Below are 18,789 nucleotides of genomic sequence, written 5' to 3'. Positions count from 1 at the left end.
CGTCCTTGTAATGCATTTCCACTTTGTTGTGTGTGTGTTTATCACCGTTTGTCCTCAGGATGATGGAAACATGAACAAATTGTCATCGTGGGGACCTTTGGCTGCTGTCCATGAAGAATTTTTTTTTCTTTTAAAAATGCTGCTTTTATTAAACCAATAAGAACACATGGCCTCAAGTGGCTTATTGCTTTGATAAAATGGCCACAAAGTACAATTTGATGCCAAACAAGTCAAGCCAAGTGGTCTTTATTGTACAAATTATGTATATAAGTGAAATTAGATCAACACATTCACTACAGTGAACACACACCCGCGCATTTTAATGCACAATTACTGTTTACTTGCTGAATTTAATATCTATATTTCACAGGGAGTGTTCTAATATTTGCATATGCAAGTATTGTTAAAGCTGTTGGAACTTTTTGGGGTACGAAATTATGAATATTAAAAACATTGAATACGAAGTCACAGTTAATTCATTTTTTTTTTGGTTTGCTCTGTAAAATTGTTATAGTGAGACAGTTGAACTTTTGAAAGTGAGTGTTATGGTGAATAAAATTACATGTGTGATGATCTACTGTGACCGAATCACAGCTGTGATGATATTCACAGTAATCCACCACCTTGAGCGTCGTACAGCTTAAGTGTTCCTAACAGCTTTGAATGTGACTCAGTCAGTTAAGGTTTAGAGATTGAACTCTTTGTTTTATATTAAAAAAGTAAAAAAGGCTGACGCTGATCTTTTAGTGTTTGAGGTTAGCAGCATTTACACACACACATGCAGAACAGACACCAATACACACTACTGTGTGTGTGTGTGTGTGTGCGTGTGTGTGTTGTCCCCCGCTGTCAGGATGCTAAAGATGTGATAGCAGATGCGGCCTGACCAGCTTGTCCAACCCCAGGAAGCAGAAAGAGGAGGAGGATATAAACACAGGACAGGGACAGAGGGATAGAGGGATGAATAAAGAGATGGAGGGACAAATAAAGGTATAGAAGCATAGAAGGACAAATGTAGGCATGCAAGCAAGAATAAGGGGATAGAAGGATAGAAAAAGGGAGGGAAAGATGAATAAAGTCATTGGAAATGATTAAAGGGATGGAGAGATGATTAAAAAATGGAGGGATGAATAAAGGCATGTAAAAGTTAATAAAGAAAAAGGAAGGAATGGGTGGATAATAAAGAGATGGAAGGAGGAATAACGTGATAGATGAATAGAGGGGTTGGGAAATGGAGGCATGAATAAACAATTGGAAAAATGGAGGACAGAAATGGAGAGATAGAAGGACAGATGAAGAGATGAGGTGGAAGTGAAATGAATAAAGGGATGGAGGGATGGATAGATAGGGGGATGAATGAAGAGAGGCCCATGGCTAATGGCTCATTCAAACTCCCAAACTGGGGTGAAAAGTCTCCTGACTCATGCTCTATTAAAACTAGGTTTCCATTCTGAAGAGACTCTCAGCTTGCAAGACAGTCAATCGATGCTTCCATGGTTAAGAGTTTCCTGTCTTGTAGCCCATTCAAACTCCTCTACTATGGTGATGAGTCCCTAGGCTTGAAGGGCCCCCTTGCTCTTGGCCCAGTCAAACTCTACCTTTAACAGTGAAGAGTCTCTCCGCTTAGAGACCAATCAAACTCTGCTTTGACAACAAAGAATCTCCTGGCTTGTGGCCCAGTGTGGCCCACTCAAATTCCTCACCTCTGATTTGAAAAGTGTCTTGGCTTGTGGCACAGCCACTCCACCACCACAGTGAGTCCCAGCTCAAGGCCCAATCAAACTCCACTACTATGATGAAGAGTGTCCCAGCTCAAGGCCCAATCAAACTCCACTACTATGATGAAGAGTGTCCCAGCTCAAGGCCCAGTCAAACTCCACTACTATGATGAAGAGTGTCCCAGCTCAAGGCCCAGTCAAACTCCACTACTATGATGAAGAGTGTCCTGGGTCATAGCTGAATCAAACTCCACTAACATGGTGAAGAGTGTCCCAGCTCAAGGCCCAGTCAAGGTCCACTAACATCACGAAGAGTGTCCCAGCTCAAGGCCCAGTCGATGTCCACTACCATGATGAAGAGTGTCCCAGCTCAAGGCCCAGTCAATGTCCACTACCATGATGAAGAGTGTCCCAGCTCAAGGCCCAGTCAAGGTCCACTAACATCATGAAGAGTGTCCCAGCTCAAGGCCCAGTCAATGTCCACTACCATGATGAAGAGTGTCCCAGCTCAAGGCCAGTGAAACTCAGCTAATGCCATTAAGAGCCTCCTGCTTCACAGTCCAGTCAAATTCTACTTCCAAGTTGGAGTCTCCCAGATTGTGGTCCAGTCAAACTCTGCTTTCACAGTGAAGAGTCTTCTGCCTTGTGGTCCACTCAAGCTCCACTACCTTGGAGAGAAGTATCCTGGCTTGTGGCCCAGTCAAACTCCTCCTCTGCTCTCGGAAGTCTCCCAGTTCCCAAGGTGAATGAAGAGAGGGAGGGATGCATAAACAGAAAGCAAAGAAGAAGAAAGGCCCTAAAGCAGAAGCAGCAGTTCTGCAGTATTGATTGTGTTTTTAACGCTCAGCTGCTCAACTGGGTGAGGAGCTGGAGGAGCCGAGGGCCGTGAGAGTCATTCAGAATCACTGCACTCAGGTCAGTGTATCAGGATCGGTCACTGTAGAGGGTTTACAACCACACACACACTTGCACTACCCTACCTGTTCTGTGTGTGTGTATGTTTTGGTCCCAAAGACACAGAATAACACAGAGAGCATGTCAATCGAAGAAAACACAATGTAGAACAATAGGAAACAGAGAGAGAGAGAGGGGAGAGAGAGAGAGAGAGAGACTGGGACAGTAAAACTGCATTATGGATTGAAATGAAATGCATTAGAAATACAAACATGTACAACCTGTGTTATAGCAGAGTGACAGAGTGTGTGTTAATGTGAGAGGAGAATCTGAAAGGTCATTGACTGAACAAAAAAATAAACAGAAAGAGAGAGAGAGAGGGGGATGGAGGAAGGGAGAGAGAGATGATGTGTATAATGATTATAGTGATGCTATACAACTTCATGAGTTTAATTTGCAGAATGAAGTTCTAATAAAATGAATATCCAGATAAAAAATTTTAATGTCACACAACTGTTTATTTGAATGTGTGTGGTGTGTACATGTGTTTGTGATGTGTGTATGTGTGCGTGTGTGTGTGTGTGTATGTCTTTATGTATAAAGTATCCAGTTTATTTCTGTGTTTCTTTACTAAATGTATGCGTGTGTGTTTATGTATAAAGTATCTTGTTTATTTGTGTGTGTTTGTTTCCTGCCGTTAAATTGACAGGCTGAATTAAAACTCAGCTGGTGGCTTCTCACTGTCAAAGCGCCTGAATCGGTCATCATACTCACACACACACACACACACACACACACACACACACACGCACATGCACACACACACACACCAATCCTCTGTTAATCCGTTGAGCTGAACTTTATTAGCATGATGAGCTTAATGAACTTCAAAAAGCATCCATGCAAATGGACCCAGCCTGCACTGACAGGATATAAACACACAACAGGCACAGTGATATTACACGCACAGAGACACACACAGACACACACTGCTAGTATTACACACACATGAAGACACACCAAAAATTATACAGTAACATACACTCATTAAATTCAGCATCTACCATATGTATATATAAAGCTTTACATACATACATGCTTTATATTCATATGATATATACATTCCAAAGTATTACACAGGTGTAAGATAACCTCACACAATAAAATATAAGCCATCCTGAAGATTTCAGCTACATTCATGACTAGCTGAAGTTAAGCTTTGACCCTTTGACCCCAAATTTGTAATACAGCCCATCGTATTTCTTACTCAAGATAATAATCAGAATTTTAGAGTAAAAAAGGAATAGATAAATCATACAGAAGAAAAGGAATCTAAAGAAAGTGCTGATATAACCTACCATTGATATATGTATAGAATGGATGGCCTTTCCCTGGTTGTTGTAGTCTGTGAACTCTGTTGGTTAGTGTTTTAGTCTGCAGAGACCTGTCCGTTGATGTTTACTCTCTAAAGACCTGTTGCTTGGTGTTTACCCAGTAGAGGCCTGTTGGTTGGTGTTTACCCAGTAGAGGCCTGTTGGGTGGTGTTTACCCAGTAGAGGCCTGTTGGTTGGTGTTCAGTCAGTAGAGGTCTGCTGGTTGGTGTTCAGTCAGTAGAGGTCTGCTGGTTGGTGTTCAGTCAGTAGAGGTCTGCTGGTTGGTGTTCAGTCAGTAGAGGTCTGTTGGTTGGTGTTCAGTCAGTAGAGGTCTGCTGGTTGGTGTTCAGTCGGTAGAGGTCTGCTGGTTGGTGTTCAGTCAGTAGAGGTCTGCTGGTTGGTGTTCAGTCAGTAGAGGTCTGTTGGTTGGTGTTCAGTCAGTAGAGGTCTGCTGGTTGGTGTTCAGTCAGTAGAGGTCTGCTGGTTGGTGTTCAGTCAGTAGAGGCCTGCTGGTTGGTGTTCAGTCAGTAGAGGTCTGCTGGTTGGTGTTCAGTCAGTAGAGGTCTGCTGGTTGGTGTTCAGTCAGTAGAGGTCTGCTGGTTGGTGTTCAGTCAGTAGAGGTCTGCTGGTTGGTGTTCAGTCAGTAGAGGTCTGCTGGTTGGTGTTCAGCCAGTAGAGGTCTGCTGGTTGGTGTTCAGTCAGTAGAGGTCTGCTGGTTGGTGTTCAGTCAGTAGAGGTCTGCTGGTTGGTGTTCAGTCAGTAGAGGCCTGTTGGTTGGTGTTCAGTCAGTAGAGGTCTGCTGGTTGGTGTTCAGTCAGTAGAGGTCTGCTGGTTGGTGTTCAGTCAGTAGAGGCCTGTTGGTTGGTGTTCAGTCAGTAGAGGTCTGCTGGTTGGTGTTCAGTCAGTAGAGGTCTGTTGGTTGGTGTTCAGCCAGTAGAGGTCTGCTGGTTGGTGTTCAGCCAGTAGAGGTCTGCTGGTTGGTGTTCAGTCAGTAGAGGTCTGCTGGTTGGTGTTCAGTCAGTAGAGGTCTGCTGGTTGGTGTTCAGTCAGTAGAGGTCTGCTGGTTGGTGTTCAGTCAGTAGAGGCCTGTTGGTTGGTGTTCAGTCAGTAGAGGTCTGTTGGTTGGTGTTCAGTCAGTAGAGGTCTGCTGGTTGGTGTTCAGTCAGTAGAGGTCTGCTGGTTGGTGTTCAGTCAGTAGAGGTCTGCTGGTTGGTGTTCAGTCAGTAGAGGCCTGTTGGTTGGTGTTCAGTCAGTAGAGGTCTGCTGGTTGGTGTTCAGTCAGTAGAGGTCTGCTGGTTGGTGTTCAGTCAGTAGAGGTCTGCTGGTTGGTGTTCAGTCAGTAGAGGTCTGCTGGTTGGTGTTCAGTCAGTAGAGGTCTGCTGGTTGGTGTTCAGTCAGTAGAGGTCTGTTGGTTGGTGTTCAGTCAGTAGAGGTCTGCTGGTTGGTGTTCAGTCAGTAGAGGTCTGCTGGTTGGTGTTCAGTCAGTAGAGGTCTGCTGGTTGGTGTTCAGTCAGTAGAGGTCTGCTGGTTGGTGTTCAGTCAGTAGAGGTCTGCTGGTTGGTGTTCAGTCAGTAGAGGTCTGTTGGTTGGTGTTCAGTCAGTAGAGGTCTGCTGGTTGGTGTTCAGTCAGTAGAGGTCTGCTGGTTGGTGTTCAGTCAGTAGAGGTCTGCTGGTTGGTGTTCAGTCAGTAGAGGTCTGTTGGTTGGTGTTCAGCCAGTAGAGGTCTGCTGGTTGGTGTTCAGTCAGTAGAGGTCTGCTGGTTGGTGTTCAGTCAGTAGAGGTCTGCTGGTTGGTGTTCAGTCAGTAGAGGTCTGCTGGTTGGGTGTTCAGCCAGTAGAGGTCTGCTGGTTGGTGTTCAGTCAGTAGAGGTCTGCTGGTTGGTGTTCAGTCAGTAGAGGTCTGTTGGTTGGTGTTCAGTCAGTAGAGGTCTGCTGGTTGGTGTTCAGTCAGTAGAGGTCTGTTGGTTGGTGTTCAGTCAGTAGAGGTCTGCTGGTTGGTGTTCAGTCAGTAGAGGTCTGCTGGTTGGTGTTCAGTCAGTAGAGGTCTGTTGGTTGGTGTTCAGCCAGTAGAGGTCTGTTGGTTGGTGTTCAATCTGAAGAGACCTTTTAGTTGATATTCAGTCAGTAGAGGTCTGCTGGTTGGTGTTCAGTCAGTAGAGGCCTGTTGGTTGGTGTTCAGTCAGTAGAGGTCTGCTGGTTGGTGTTCAGTCAGTAGAGGTCTGCTGGTTGGTGTTCAGTCAGTAGAGGTCCATTGGTTGGTGTTTAATCTGAAGAGACCTTTTAGTTGATATTCACTCTGTAGTTAAGCGTTTTTTAAATTATACGTTTTTTGTCTGTTTTATGTATTTACGGCTCCTGCCAGCTAGGTGTTCTGTTCATTGTTACTACAAATGACAATCATGACCTGGTGAACTATAGCATCATGGGTTTCATTATTTTTATTTTAGCTTCAGCCTTTATCACACTACACACCCACATCGACACACATAGCCACACAGAAACACATACAAAGAAGTGTGAAACAATAAGTAAAAATCGAGCCATGGAGGGCCTGGCCCGATTGCACCAGCCTCTCGAGCACAACAGCACTTTTCTGAAGCGCTCGCATTCTACTCCATTACAGAACTCCACGCTGCGATGTATTACTCATCCCTGCCACTTCGAAATATGGCTTGGGAAGTTGTGATACAACGTGTTGGACTGTAAACTGAAATACATTATAAGACGAGTCATTGTACTAATCTCAAATATAAAAGATGCTACAAACCTTGCTTTAACAATAACAGTGTAGCAGCAGTTTCCTGCCCAGTCTTTGAGGCCACACGTAGTGCACATTTTTGCCTTTTTCCTATTCAAATAAAACAAAAATGTCCATGTTGCTTTCAGGAATGACATTAAGAACCTCTTCTGTAATTAGACAGGGAAATGCAGTACTGTGCGCAAACTTTATTTTCATTTAATTTCCAACTAAAAGGCTATTACGCACAAGTTATTCACATTCAAGTAATTAGCAGACACTCTTATGCTAAGCGACTGACAATTTAACCATGTTACAGATGGAGGTGAGGGTAGATTTAGGAGTCTAGCCCAAGAACTATAGGGGGGTGCAAGCATGCCAAAGAAGCACCTGTGGATGGAGATCTGAAGCAGCTTGATTTTCCTGTGGATGGAGATCTGAAGCAGCTTGATTTTCTCCTCTCTCTCAGAGATGAAAGCTTTAAGTGCTGTTTATCTGATGGAGGCAGTTTTGGGGTCGACCAGCTCTTCCAGGTGGTTGTTAGGAGGCCCATGTTCTCTGTAGTTTTTGAACAAATTTTCTTTGAACTTTCTTCTTTCTAATGCAAGTGGATTGTCTTATTTCTGATCTCCTCAGAAATATCCAATAACAAATGAGGAACTTGTATTTGATAAATAGTGATGGCCGTTCTACGTTTAAATACTGTAAACATTTTCATGTAGCTCTGTAATTTTATGTGTTGGGTGGTACTGATACAATTCAATATAACAGTACTTTCCAAATGTATGCAATGTTTTCCAAACATATCATGGTATTTGTATTATATCCAGGTTTGCATTAATAAATAGAAATGCTATATAAATAGAAACCCTATATACTGTATCATATTGACAGAAAAAAACATTTCCAGCCAAAAAATCTTTACTCCTTGTTTAGATTTTATGTATTTATATTCATGCTTCAAATGACCGCCCTTACTGTTAACTATGATTTTGTTATCTACCAATACTGAAATACTGAATACTAAAAATCAATATTGCTGTGCAACATTAATATCGGGACACCAGCATAGACAATTCATAGCCCAGCACAAGTTGATTGAAACCATAATTAGAAATAATAAAACCCTCATAAGACTGTTCATATGACAACAATAAAGTATATCTATTTAGTATTACTAACCAAGTGTTGGACACTTTTTAAAGTTTTGCATGGACAGAAATACGAAGGGACAAATAGAGAGAGGAAGGGAGAGAGACAGAGAGAGGTAGAGGGGTAGACAGAGGAAAGGAAGGAGATAAAGACACAGAGATGAAAAGAGAGAGAGAGAGAGAGGCGGCATGCTGGTAGTCTGAGGGCTTTTTGGAAGAGGTGTGAAAAAATGCAGTTATACATAAGGGCAGCTTTCTCACTCCTCGCTGCACTGTTTTTGACAGCACACTCTGAGGCTGCCTGCAGCACCAGACAGGCTACAGTGTAATCTGCAGCGCTGCCAAATTCTGTCTGCTCCTGCTTTCACCCCAGGTGCAATATACTACTACAGACTGAGGACAGACAGGGGGCGGCGAAGGGGGGGAGAGGAAAGGAATCACCCCACACTATTTAGTGGGGCTATTTACATCCATCAGGTCAAAGTACAGCAGAAGAAAACAAAGTGGAATCATGTAAACGTAACACAAATAAAATATAGTTAATGTAAAAAAAAATCTCATTTCTACAAAATATTCTCAGATTAAAACAACAAATATATTTTAAATAATACATATTTTATTAGACTATAAAGCTTTTTGCCTTAATGTTTATTCTCAGTTGTGGTGTTTCTGGGAAGTGAGATCAGCAGAGGGTGTTTATGGAAGGTTAGCAGGGTGTTTGTGGAATGTTAGCAGGGTGTTTGTGGAATGTTAGCTGAGTGTGGAATGTTAGCAGGGTGTTTGTGGAATGTTAGCTGAGTGTGGAATGTTAGCAGGGTGTTTGTGGAATGTTAGCAGAGTGTTTGTATAATGTTAGCAGGGTGTTTGTGGAATGTTAGCAGGGTGTTTGTGGAATGTTAGCAGAGTGTTTGTATAATGTTAGCAGGGTGTTTGTGGAATGTTAGCTGAGTGTTTGTGGAATGTTAGCAGGGTGTTTGTAAAATGTTAGCAGGGTGTTTGTATAATGTTAGCAGGGTGTTTGTGGAATGTTAGCTGGGTGTTTGTGGAATGTTAGGAGGGTGTTTGTGGAATGTTAGCAGGGTGTTTGTATAATGTTAGCAGGATGTTTGTGGAATGTTAGCTGGGTGTTTGTGGAATGTTAGGAGGGTGTTTGTGGAATGTTAGCAGGGTGTTTGTGGAATGTTAGGAGGGTGTTTGTGAAATGTTAGCAGGGTGTTTGTGGGGTATTAGTGGAATGTTAGCATGGTGTTTGTGAAATGTTAGCAGGGTGTTTGTGGAATGTTAGCAGAGTGTTTGTGGCGTATTTGTGGAATGTTAGGAGGGTGTTTGTGGAATGTTAGCAGGGTGTTTGTATAATGTTAGCAGGGTGTTTGTGGAATGTTAGCAGGGTGTTTGTGGAATGTTAGCTGAGTGTGGAATGTTAGCAGGGTGTTTGTGGAATGTTAGCAGAGTGTTTGTATAATGTTAGCAGGGTGTTTGTGGAATGTTAGCAGGGTGTTTGTGGAATGTTAGCAGAGTGTTTGTATAATGTTAGCAGGGTGTTTGTGGAATGTTAGCTGAGTGTTTGTGGAATGTTAGCAGGGTGTTTGTAAAATGTTAGCAGGGTGTTTGTATAATGTTAGCAGGGTGTTTGTGGAATGTTAGCTGGGTGTTTGTGGAATGTTAGGAGGGTGTTTGTGGAATGTTAGCAGGGTGTTTGTATAATGTTAGCAGGATGTTTGTGGAATGTTAGCTGGGTGTTTGTGGAATGTTAGGAGGGTGTTTGTGGAATGTTAGCAGGGTGTTTGTGGAATGTTAGGAGGGTGTTTGTGAAATGTTAGCAGGGTGTTTGTGGGGTATTAGTGGAATGTTAGCATGGTGTTTGTGAAATGTTAGCAGGGTGTTTGTGGAATGTTAGCAGAGTGTTTGTGGCGTATTTGTGGAATGTTAGGAGGGTGTTTGTGGAATGTTAGCAGGGTGTTTGTGGGGTATTAGTGAAATGTTAGCATGGTGTCTGTGAAATGCTAGCAGTGTGTTTGTGGGGTGTTAGTGGGTATTATGGGGTGATTGTGGGGTATTAGGAGGGTGTTAATCTGGTGCTTGTGAGGTATTCAATGGATGTTAGTGTGATGTTTGAGGGGTATTAGAGTGGTTTCCGTGGGGTTTTTCTTGGAGTGTTAATAGGGTGTTTGTTGGTTATTAATGCTATGATATGATGTGGTGTATTAACAGGTTGTCTGTGGGGTATTAGTGGTATATTAACAGGGTGATTGAGGAGTATTATTGTTGTGTCAACAGGGAATTAGTTATTATAGGGTCTTAGTCGTGTACTAGCAGTCATGTGAGCATGGTGTTTGTGGGGTATTGGAGGTGTGATGACAGGGTGTTTGTGAGGTATTTGCTGTGTGCTAGCAGGTTGCTTATTAGAAGAGTGTTAGAAGAGCGTTTAGCATGATATTTGTTGGGCATTAGTGTGGTGCTAGCAAAGCATTTGTGGGGTATTAGTGGGGCGTTTGCAGGGTGTTTGTAGGTGCACTGCCTGATTTGCTCTGCCCTTGGTCTAGCCTTGCAGACACCCGACTGACCAGGGCACCAGGCCACACACACACACACACACATACACACACACACAGATAATGAGATACAGCTCTGTGGGGAGGAAACCAGTGCCAGCTCACACACACACACACACATACACACACACACACACACACACTCACACACACACTCACACACACACACAGACACAAACTCACCCACAAAAGCTTCAGATACATTCATGTCATTCTCAAGCAAGCCTTAAAAACCAGCATACACTGCTGCTGTCCAAGTCTAGACCTGAGGTTGAAATAATCTACCATTAACAACTTTTTCTGTTTACTGATCCCTAAACTCTAAGGATCTGTATGTGGATCCACGCTTCAGTTCCAGACTCTCATAAATACAAGACCTACAGGACTCAGTTTATATCACAGTACCTACATTTAGAGTCGGTTATTCATTCAGCCTAACGAGAAACTGTAGAACAGACTCAGTTTATATCACAATACCTACATTTAGAGTCAGTTATTCATTCAGCCTTATGAGAAACTGTAGAACAGGTTTTCTTTACAGTGGTGGTGATAGGAACCAGGGGTCACCATGACTACAACACAAATATAAACATTTTATTTACTATCCAGAACCACCAGTGAACCTACACGAGTCTTCTGAGTTTATATGGAATGTTGATGATGGAAAACTATTTCATGTAGTAACTTTCTGTGAGGGAGCTTTTAGAGGTGGACGTCTGGTTCCTATCACCACCACTGTGAACTAGTCTGATTCTAGAACACAGCATTTCACACCAAACCACTCTGAATGACTCTGTTTACATCTCGTGCAGCAAAGTCAGCAGAATCCACTTTAATGCTAATGTAAAATCATCTGATACAGTGATACTGTGATGTCTTTGACATTATTGTGATGCTGAATTTTATTACTACTGCTCAGCACTGAGTGACAGTATACAGGCTGAGAGGCAGATGAGTGATAGTGTGTGTAGTGAAGTCTCATTGTGAAGGGCAACTTCAGCCCCCCTTCAGCTTCAGGAACACTTCCTGCTGCTCATGCTGCTACTCCAGAAGTGCAGAGATTACTGACCTGTAACAGCTTACAGCACGGCTAAAACTGCCCTGGCACAGACAGAGAGTGTGCTGGTCAGTAATGTATGACAAGAGCATCTGTTCCCTGTACAGATTAGTGACCCACTGTATGAGGCCAGCAAAGGTGTAAACATAACATAACAGGGGAGTGTGTGTGTGTGTGTGTGTGTGTGTGTGTGTGTGTGTATGACAGTACTACCTGACTGTGTGTGTTTGTGTATACACTGAGCTTCCACTTTATTAGAAACACCTACCTTGTGCTTCCACCAACTGTCCACTTTATTAGAAACACCTAACTTTTACTTACACTCACTGGCCATTTTATTAGAAACACCTACCTTGTGCTTCCACTAACTGGCCACTTTATTAGAAACACCTAACTTTTACTTACACTCACTGGCCATTTTATCAGAAACACCTACCTTGTGCTTCCACTAACTGGCCACTTTATTAGAAACACCTACCTTGTGCTTCCACTAACTGGCCACTTTATTAGAAACACCTAACTTTTACTTACACTCACTGGCCACTTTATTAGAAACACCTACCTTGTGCTTCCACTAACTGTCCACTTTATTAGAAACACCTACCTTGTGCTTCCACTAACTGGCCACTTTATTAGAAACACCTACCTTGTGCTTCCACTAACTGTCCACTTTATTAGAAACACCTACCTTGTGCTTCCACTAACTGGCCACTTTCATTAGAAACACCTACCTTGTGCTTCCACTAACTGGCCACTTTATTAGAAACACCTACCTTGTGCTTCCACTAACTGGCCACTTTATTAGAAACACCTACCTTGTGCTTCCACTAACTGGCCACTTTATTAGAAACATCTACCTTGTGATTTCACTAACTGGCCACTTTATTAGAAACACTCACCTTGTGCTTCCACTCACTGGCCACTTTATTAGAAACATCTACCTTGTGATTTCACTAACTGGCCACTTTATTAGAAACACTCACCTTGTGCTTCCACCAACTGGCCATTTTATTAGAAACACCTAACTTCCACTCATTGGCCACTCTGTTAGAAACACCAACCTTTTATTTTCACTATTTGGCCACTTTATTAGAAACACCTGCCGTGTACTTCCACTTGGCTACTTCCTTAGAAACACCCACCTTGCGCCACAGAGAACAGAGAAACAAACTGAGAAAGAAACAGAGAAACAGATGGACTACAATCTGTAACTGTAGAACTATGAAGTGCTCCTATATGGAACGTGGAGCAAATAAAATGGACAATGAGTGTAGATACGAGGTAGGTGGACCTAACGAAGCGAGCGTTGAGATTATCATGGATCATGAATAACGTAGTTTATTGTATCCACCTTTTCTTGCAAGATGCTTTCAGATCTCTTTCTGCACACTTCAGTGAACTCAGACTGCATGTCAGAGCTCAGATAGTGAGTCAGTCTGGTTATGCTGTATTTTTTCTACTAGTGTGAGAAAAGCACACATGGTATACAGTGTAAAACATTTGTACTTCAGCTATATGTGATCCAGACTCTTCACAGCTTTTCTCTTCCATTGGCAGGTTTTGTCAACTGTAAATATCCTGGAAATAATTTGCTCTGTGAATCCTGCAGCGTCTCTCCTCGAACGTCTACGTCTCTTAGGGCTGATAAACTCACAAACTGGCTCTCTGTCAATAACTGTTATTTTATCTGGATGTACACTAGTGTAACATGTATCTGAATAAGAGGAAGACACTTTATAAATCAACTTATTATTATTATTATTATTATTATTATTATTATTGTTTGGTGGTAAAAAAAACAGTCACTTCTTAGTTATATTGCAGTTCTAGCTTGAAAGATTCTACAATAATGCACATTACATTATAACTGAATACATTTCATATAAGTTTGGTATATGTTAGTGAGATCGTATATCTGTTAGAATGTGTATCTATTGGTCAGAATGTGAATCTGTTGATCAGATCATGGATCCATTGGTCAGAATGTGGATTTGTTGGTCTGTTGAAGCAATGTTTCACCATCTTGGCTGTAAATGTGCTAATATCCTAGTATAGGCTAAAAAAAATAATATAGATAATATGCAGCCTTACTTTGCTCTGCTTTAAGCTTTAGCTCAGCTATAGTGGCTTCTCTCACATCCCCAGCAGGAAACTTTCCAAAAGTCGAACAGTTTCTTGTAAAACATCTCTCAACATTCGACTTTTTACAAGGCTGAAGTCGCTTCTCATTCGCCAGCTTCTTGTTTGAATTTTCTTGTACCACCTTAAATGGTGCCCGAGGCCCCAGAATGTAACTTCTGCACTATTTAAGGTGGAACAGGAAAATTTAAACAAGAAGCTGGTGAACGAGAAGCGACTTCAGCCTCATGACGTTTTTGTGTTTGTCAGTTTCTCAATGCAGATTAAACGTATCAGGAAACCTCCAATTTATCGATGTTCATCTTAAATCTCTCTCTTTGCCGTTTCATTAGCTACTAGCTAGGCGAGACTGTTGTCTGTGTTGCTACGGTGACCAGCAGTCTGCGCTGATCTTCAGGGTTAAAGGGTGATTCAGCAGTTCTACATTAACTCCAGAGTTTAAGACCATTTATTGTTAAACTGTGTTGAACGACCAGCAGAGCTTTATTTTACTGTAGAGGAGGTCAGAATGTGTATCTGTTGGCCTGTGGGTCTCTCATAGAAAGTGAAAGAGATATATGTGTATGTGTGAGAGTTTACATTAGGCCTCTTTGACCCCATGACCTCACCCCATGGGCTGTTATGACAGGGCGCATCAGCGTGGTCACATCCTCTCATCACTCCAATTAGAGTGTAAACCCTTCGCTGCCATCTTAATCGTCTTCTTGATCATCTTCATCATCTTCATCTTCTTTGTCATAATCCCTTGTTCCATCAGTAAGAGGTAACGTCTGTATTTTTTTGCTTTCACAATTCCAGACTGCTCTCTCTCTCTCTCTCTCTCTCTCTCTCTCTCTGTATCTTTTTCTGTATCTCTCTCTATCCGCCATGTCCAGCTCGTGGTCGCTAACACGGTTGATGGAAGGTGAGGAACTGAGAACGTAGGTGTCATTTTGGCTCAGAGCAACAACTGCCCCCATTCTCTCTCTCTCTCTCTCTCTCTCTCTCTCTCTCTCTCTCTCTCTCTCTATCTCTCTCTGTCTGTTTCTTTCTGTCTGTCTGTCTTTCTTTCTCCTTTACTATTCTTTTTATTTCTGTCTCCCTATCTCTCTTTCTCCTTTACTCTTTTTTTCTGTCTTTCTCTCTCTATATTTCTGTTTCTCTCTGATGATGTAATGAGTGATTGATGTTAGCTAGCTAGCGGAATCCCTGGTGTCTACTTCAACCAAGTCTTGAGGTAATAAATCAGTCGTTACCATTTCAGAGATATTAAGTTTTGTTACAACATGACGATTTGTTATTTTACAGATATCTGAAAACACCATCTGGCTAAAAGTGTGTGGAAACTCCTCCTAATGACCGCGTTCAGGTGTTTTAGCCACACCCATTGCTAACAGGTGTATAAAATCAAGCATATAGCCTTGCAATCTCCATAGACAAGCACTGGCAGTAGAATGGCCTGTACTCAGGGGCTCAGAGACTTTAAACGTGGCGCTGTCTTATGATGCCGCCTCTGCCACAAGTCAGTTTGTGACATCTCTGTCCTGCTAGATCTGCCCCAGACAACTGTAAGTGCTATTATTGTGAAAAGGAAGCATCTAGGAGCAACAACAGCTCAGCCACGAAGCAGTAGACCACACAAACCCACAGACTGAGGCTGATGAGTACTGATGCATGTAGTACACAAGCTTAAGATCAATGTGTGCAATGCCAAGCATCGGCTGGAGTGGTGTAAAGTGCCACCACTGGACTCTGGATCAGTGCAAATGTGTTCTCTGGAATGATGAATCAGCTTTTCTATCTGGCAGTCTGCTGGATAAATCTGGGTTAGCTGATGTCAGCAGAATGTTACCTACCGGAATGCAGAGCGCCAGCAGTAAAGTTTGGTGAAGGAGGGATGATGGGCTGGTGCTCTTTTTCAGACCCCTCAATTCCTGTGAAGGGTGATGTTAATGCATACAGCTTTGTGTCAGCAGTTTGGGGAAGACCCTTTCCTGTTCCAGCATAAATGAGCCCCTGTGCACAAAGCAGCTCCATAAAGGCATGGAGTGAGCAGTTGGTGTGGAGGAACTCCAGTGGTCTGAGCCCAGACCTCAACCCCACTTAACACCTTTGGGATGAACTAGAACAGATTGTGAGCCAGACCCTCTCGTCCAACATCAGTGTCTGACCTCACTAATGCTCTTCTGGACGAAGGTACAGAAATTCCCACAGACACTCTCCAAAATCTTGTAGAAGCTTCCCAGAAGAGTGGAAGCTGTTAGAGCTGCAAAGGGGGACCAACTCCATATTAATGCCTATGGATTTAGAATGGGACATCCAACAAGCCCATATAGGTTTGATGGTCAGATGTCCACATACTTTTGGCCATATAGTTTATAGTATATCAGTGTTTGGGCTGTATTTCCACAAGTCAGTCTCTCTGTCTCTCTCTCTCTGTCTCTCTCTTTCTCTCTCACACACACACACACACACACACACACACACACACACCATATCCCACCCCACACTCCCGCAGGCATGAACTTGTGCCCCCCTGCCTCCTATTTGACCCCCGTCTCACACACGTCTGACCAAGCCTCGGCCTCTTCGCTCTGTCTCTCTCTCTTCCTCCCTCTCCTTCTCTCTCTCTCTCATTGAAGTGAAAAAAATAAGATGACACTTTATCTATTAACACATCCAGAGAGAGAGAGAGAGAGATTGAGAGAGAGGGAGAGACAGAGAGGGAGAGAGAGGAAAGGATGCTCTTAGTCAGGGCAGTGAAAGGGAAACAGGAGATGATGGTGTTTTGGTGTGACAGTTTGACAGTTTGAGTGTGTTGAGTGTTTTTGTTGTGTGTATATATGTGTTCATTATATATATATATATATATATGGTGTTGTTTGATCATTCATAGTAGACGCTGAATAATCCATAGTAGATACTAAATAATTCTTAGAAGCTGCTGAATAATTCATATTACAGTGGTCACCAACCCTCTTCTTGCAGATGTACTTTCCTGCACAGTTTAGTTGCAACCTGTATCTAACATGCTGCCCCTCCCGTCACCCAACACCACTGCATCTGATCCAACCAATGAAGACCTTCTGAAGGAATGAATTAGCTAGAACAGGTGTGGCACATTGTGGAAGGAACTAGATTTCACAAGAAGGTGGATCTCCAGGACCAGGCTGAGTGACCACTGTCACAGTAGATTGTGAAGAATTTATAGTAGATACTGAATAATTCATAGTAGATATTGAATCATTTACAATACAATTTAAGACTTTAATTGTAATGGAAGACAGCAGTGTGTGTGTTAAGTGTGAATTTGGGATGGTGCGTAATCAGACAAGAAAACACATCACACACACACACACACACACACACACGCACACACACACACACACACACACACACACACACCGTGTAAATTGAGTGGTGTGATTGATCTGCTGCTTGCTTCTGTGATCAATACTGAAGCTCCTGTTCGGGCATGTGCAACAATAAGAGACACCGTGTGTGAGGGGTCTGTGTGTATGTCTGTGAGAGAGAGTGAGAGAGACAGTAACAGTGTTCCTGAGCAGTAGCTCTGTATGTGTGTGTGTGTGTGTGTGCTTCTGATCTGAATCTGTCAGCTTGTGTCTGAACCCGTTATCACACACTCATTATTAATGACGCTGTGCATTTTATTAACATGCTCACTTCACAATACGCACTGTTGTGTTTGAATTAGTGATACAGGAATGAGCTCGGTGACAAACGCACATTCAGAATTGTGTGGAAAAGGTATATAATAAAGGAGAAAGTGTGGCACAAACTGAACATGCTTTCGGTCAAATTCCTAATTCCTAATGTCATTCGTGAATATCCCTCACATCACTGGGGTGGTACCCCTCACATCACTGGGGTGGTACCCCTCACATCACTGGGGTGGTATCCCTCACATCACTGGGGTGGTACCCCTCACATCACTGTAGTAGTATCCCTCATATCACTGGGGTGGTACCCCTCACATCACTGCAGTAGTATCCCTCACATCACTGCAGTAGTATCCCTCACATCACTGGGTAGTGTTCCTCACATCACTGTGTGGTACCCCTCACATCACTGCAGTAGTATCCCTCACATCACTGCAGTAGTATCCCTCACATCACTGGGTAGTGTTCCTCACATCACTGCGTGGTACCCCTCACATCACTGGGGTGGTATCCCTCACATCACTGGGGTGGTACCCCTCACATCACTGAAGTGGTACCCCTCACATCACTGCACTAGTATCCCTCACATCACTGGGTAATGTCCCTCACATCACTGGGGGGTACCCCTCACTTTACAGGGGTGGGACCCTCTCACATCACTGCCAACATAATTGACTTCGCACACTTTGTCTTCACTCCTGGCTTTTTATTTTATTGTTCTGTTTTAAAACATTAGGTTATGAAATGGTACAAATGTGTACTTTTTGAAAAGAAATAAAAATTTGGATCTTCAGGACCCCCAAAGTAAACAGTGACAGAACCATCTCCATTTTTGTCATTTTTCAGCTTTTGACAAAATTTGAAAATGTCTGTTGCCCTTTATATTGTCTGTAAATTTCATGATGAATGGACCAAAGGAAACAGCCCATAATCACTTGGAAAAAAGTCTGGTTCCATTGAAAGTGTTTTACATTAAAAGTAAAGTATGTTTTTTCCTTCTTTTGTAAAGTTATCATTTTGGAGATGCAAGGTTTTCTTCCGACAACAGCGATACACATATTATTCAGACGTTCATGAAAATGTACTGTAATTTCATTAATCTTCTTTATTGTGATGAATATACATTTTTGGATTTTAGCAAGTCAACAAAACATTGAACTGTCTTAATTTAACTCTGTGTTAATTGTGACATTTTAGCCATTGCTACAGCTAGCATCTCAGTCTGTCACACAGGACACTCAGTGCTTTCGGCTGGTAGGCCGAACAAAGTTCACGTCTTCATTTGTAGCAGAGATGTTTGGGTCTGCGTGTATAACATTTATTCATCTCAGTCTAAAACTTTTACTTATTTCTTAAATTATTTATTAAACAAAAACCAAAATGTGTCAGATTGTGTCTGTTCTACTCTCTCACACTGTGCTGAGTGGAACCACCAGGAGAATTTAAATGACTATGAAGGTATAAAACATGCACACACACACAGCCATGTGAATGTGTGTGTGTGTGTGTG

This window comes from Colossoma macropomum, unplaced genomic scaffold (genome assembly GCF_904425465.1).
Source record: "Colossoma macropomum unplaced genomic scaffold, Colossoma_macropomum, whole genome shotgun sequence".
Taxonomy (NCBI): domain Eukaryota; kingdom Metazoa; phylum Chordata; class Actinopteri; order Characiformes; family Serrasalmidae; genus Colossoma; species Colossoma macropomum.
Note: the sequence above shows the minus strand (reverse complement) of the source record.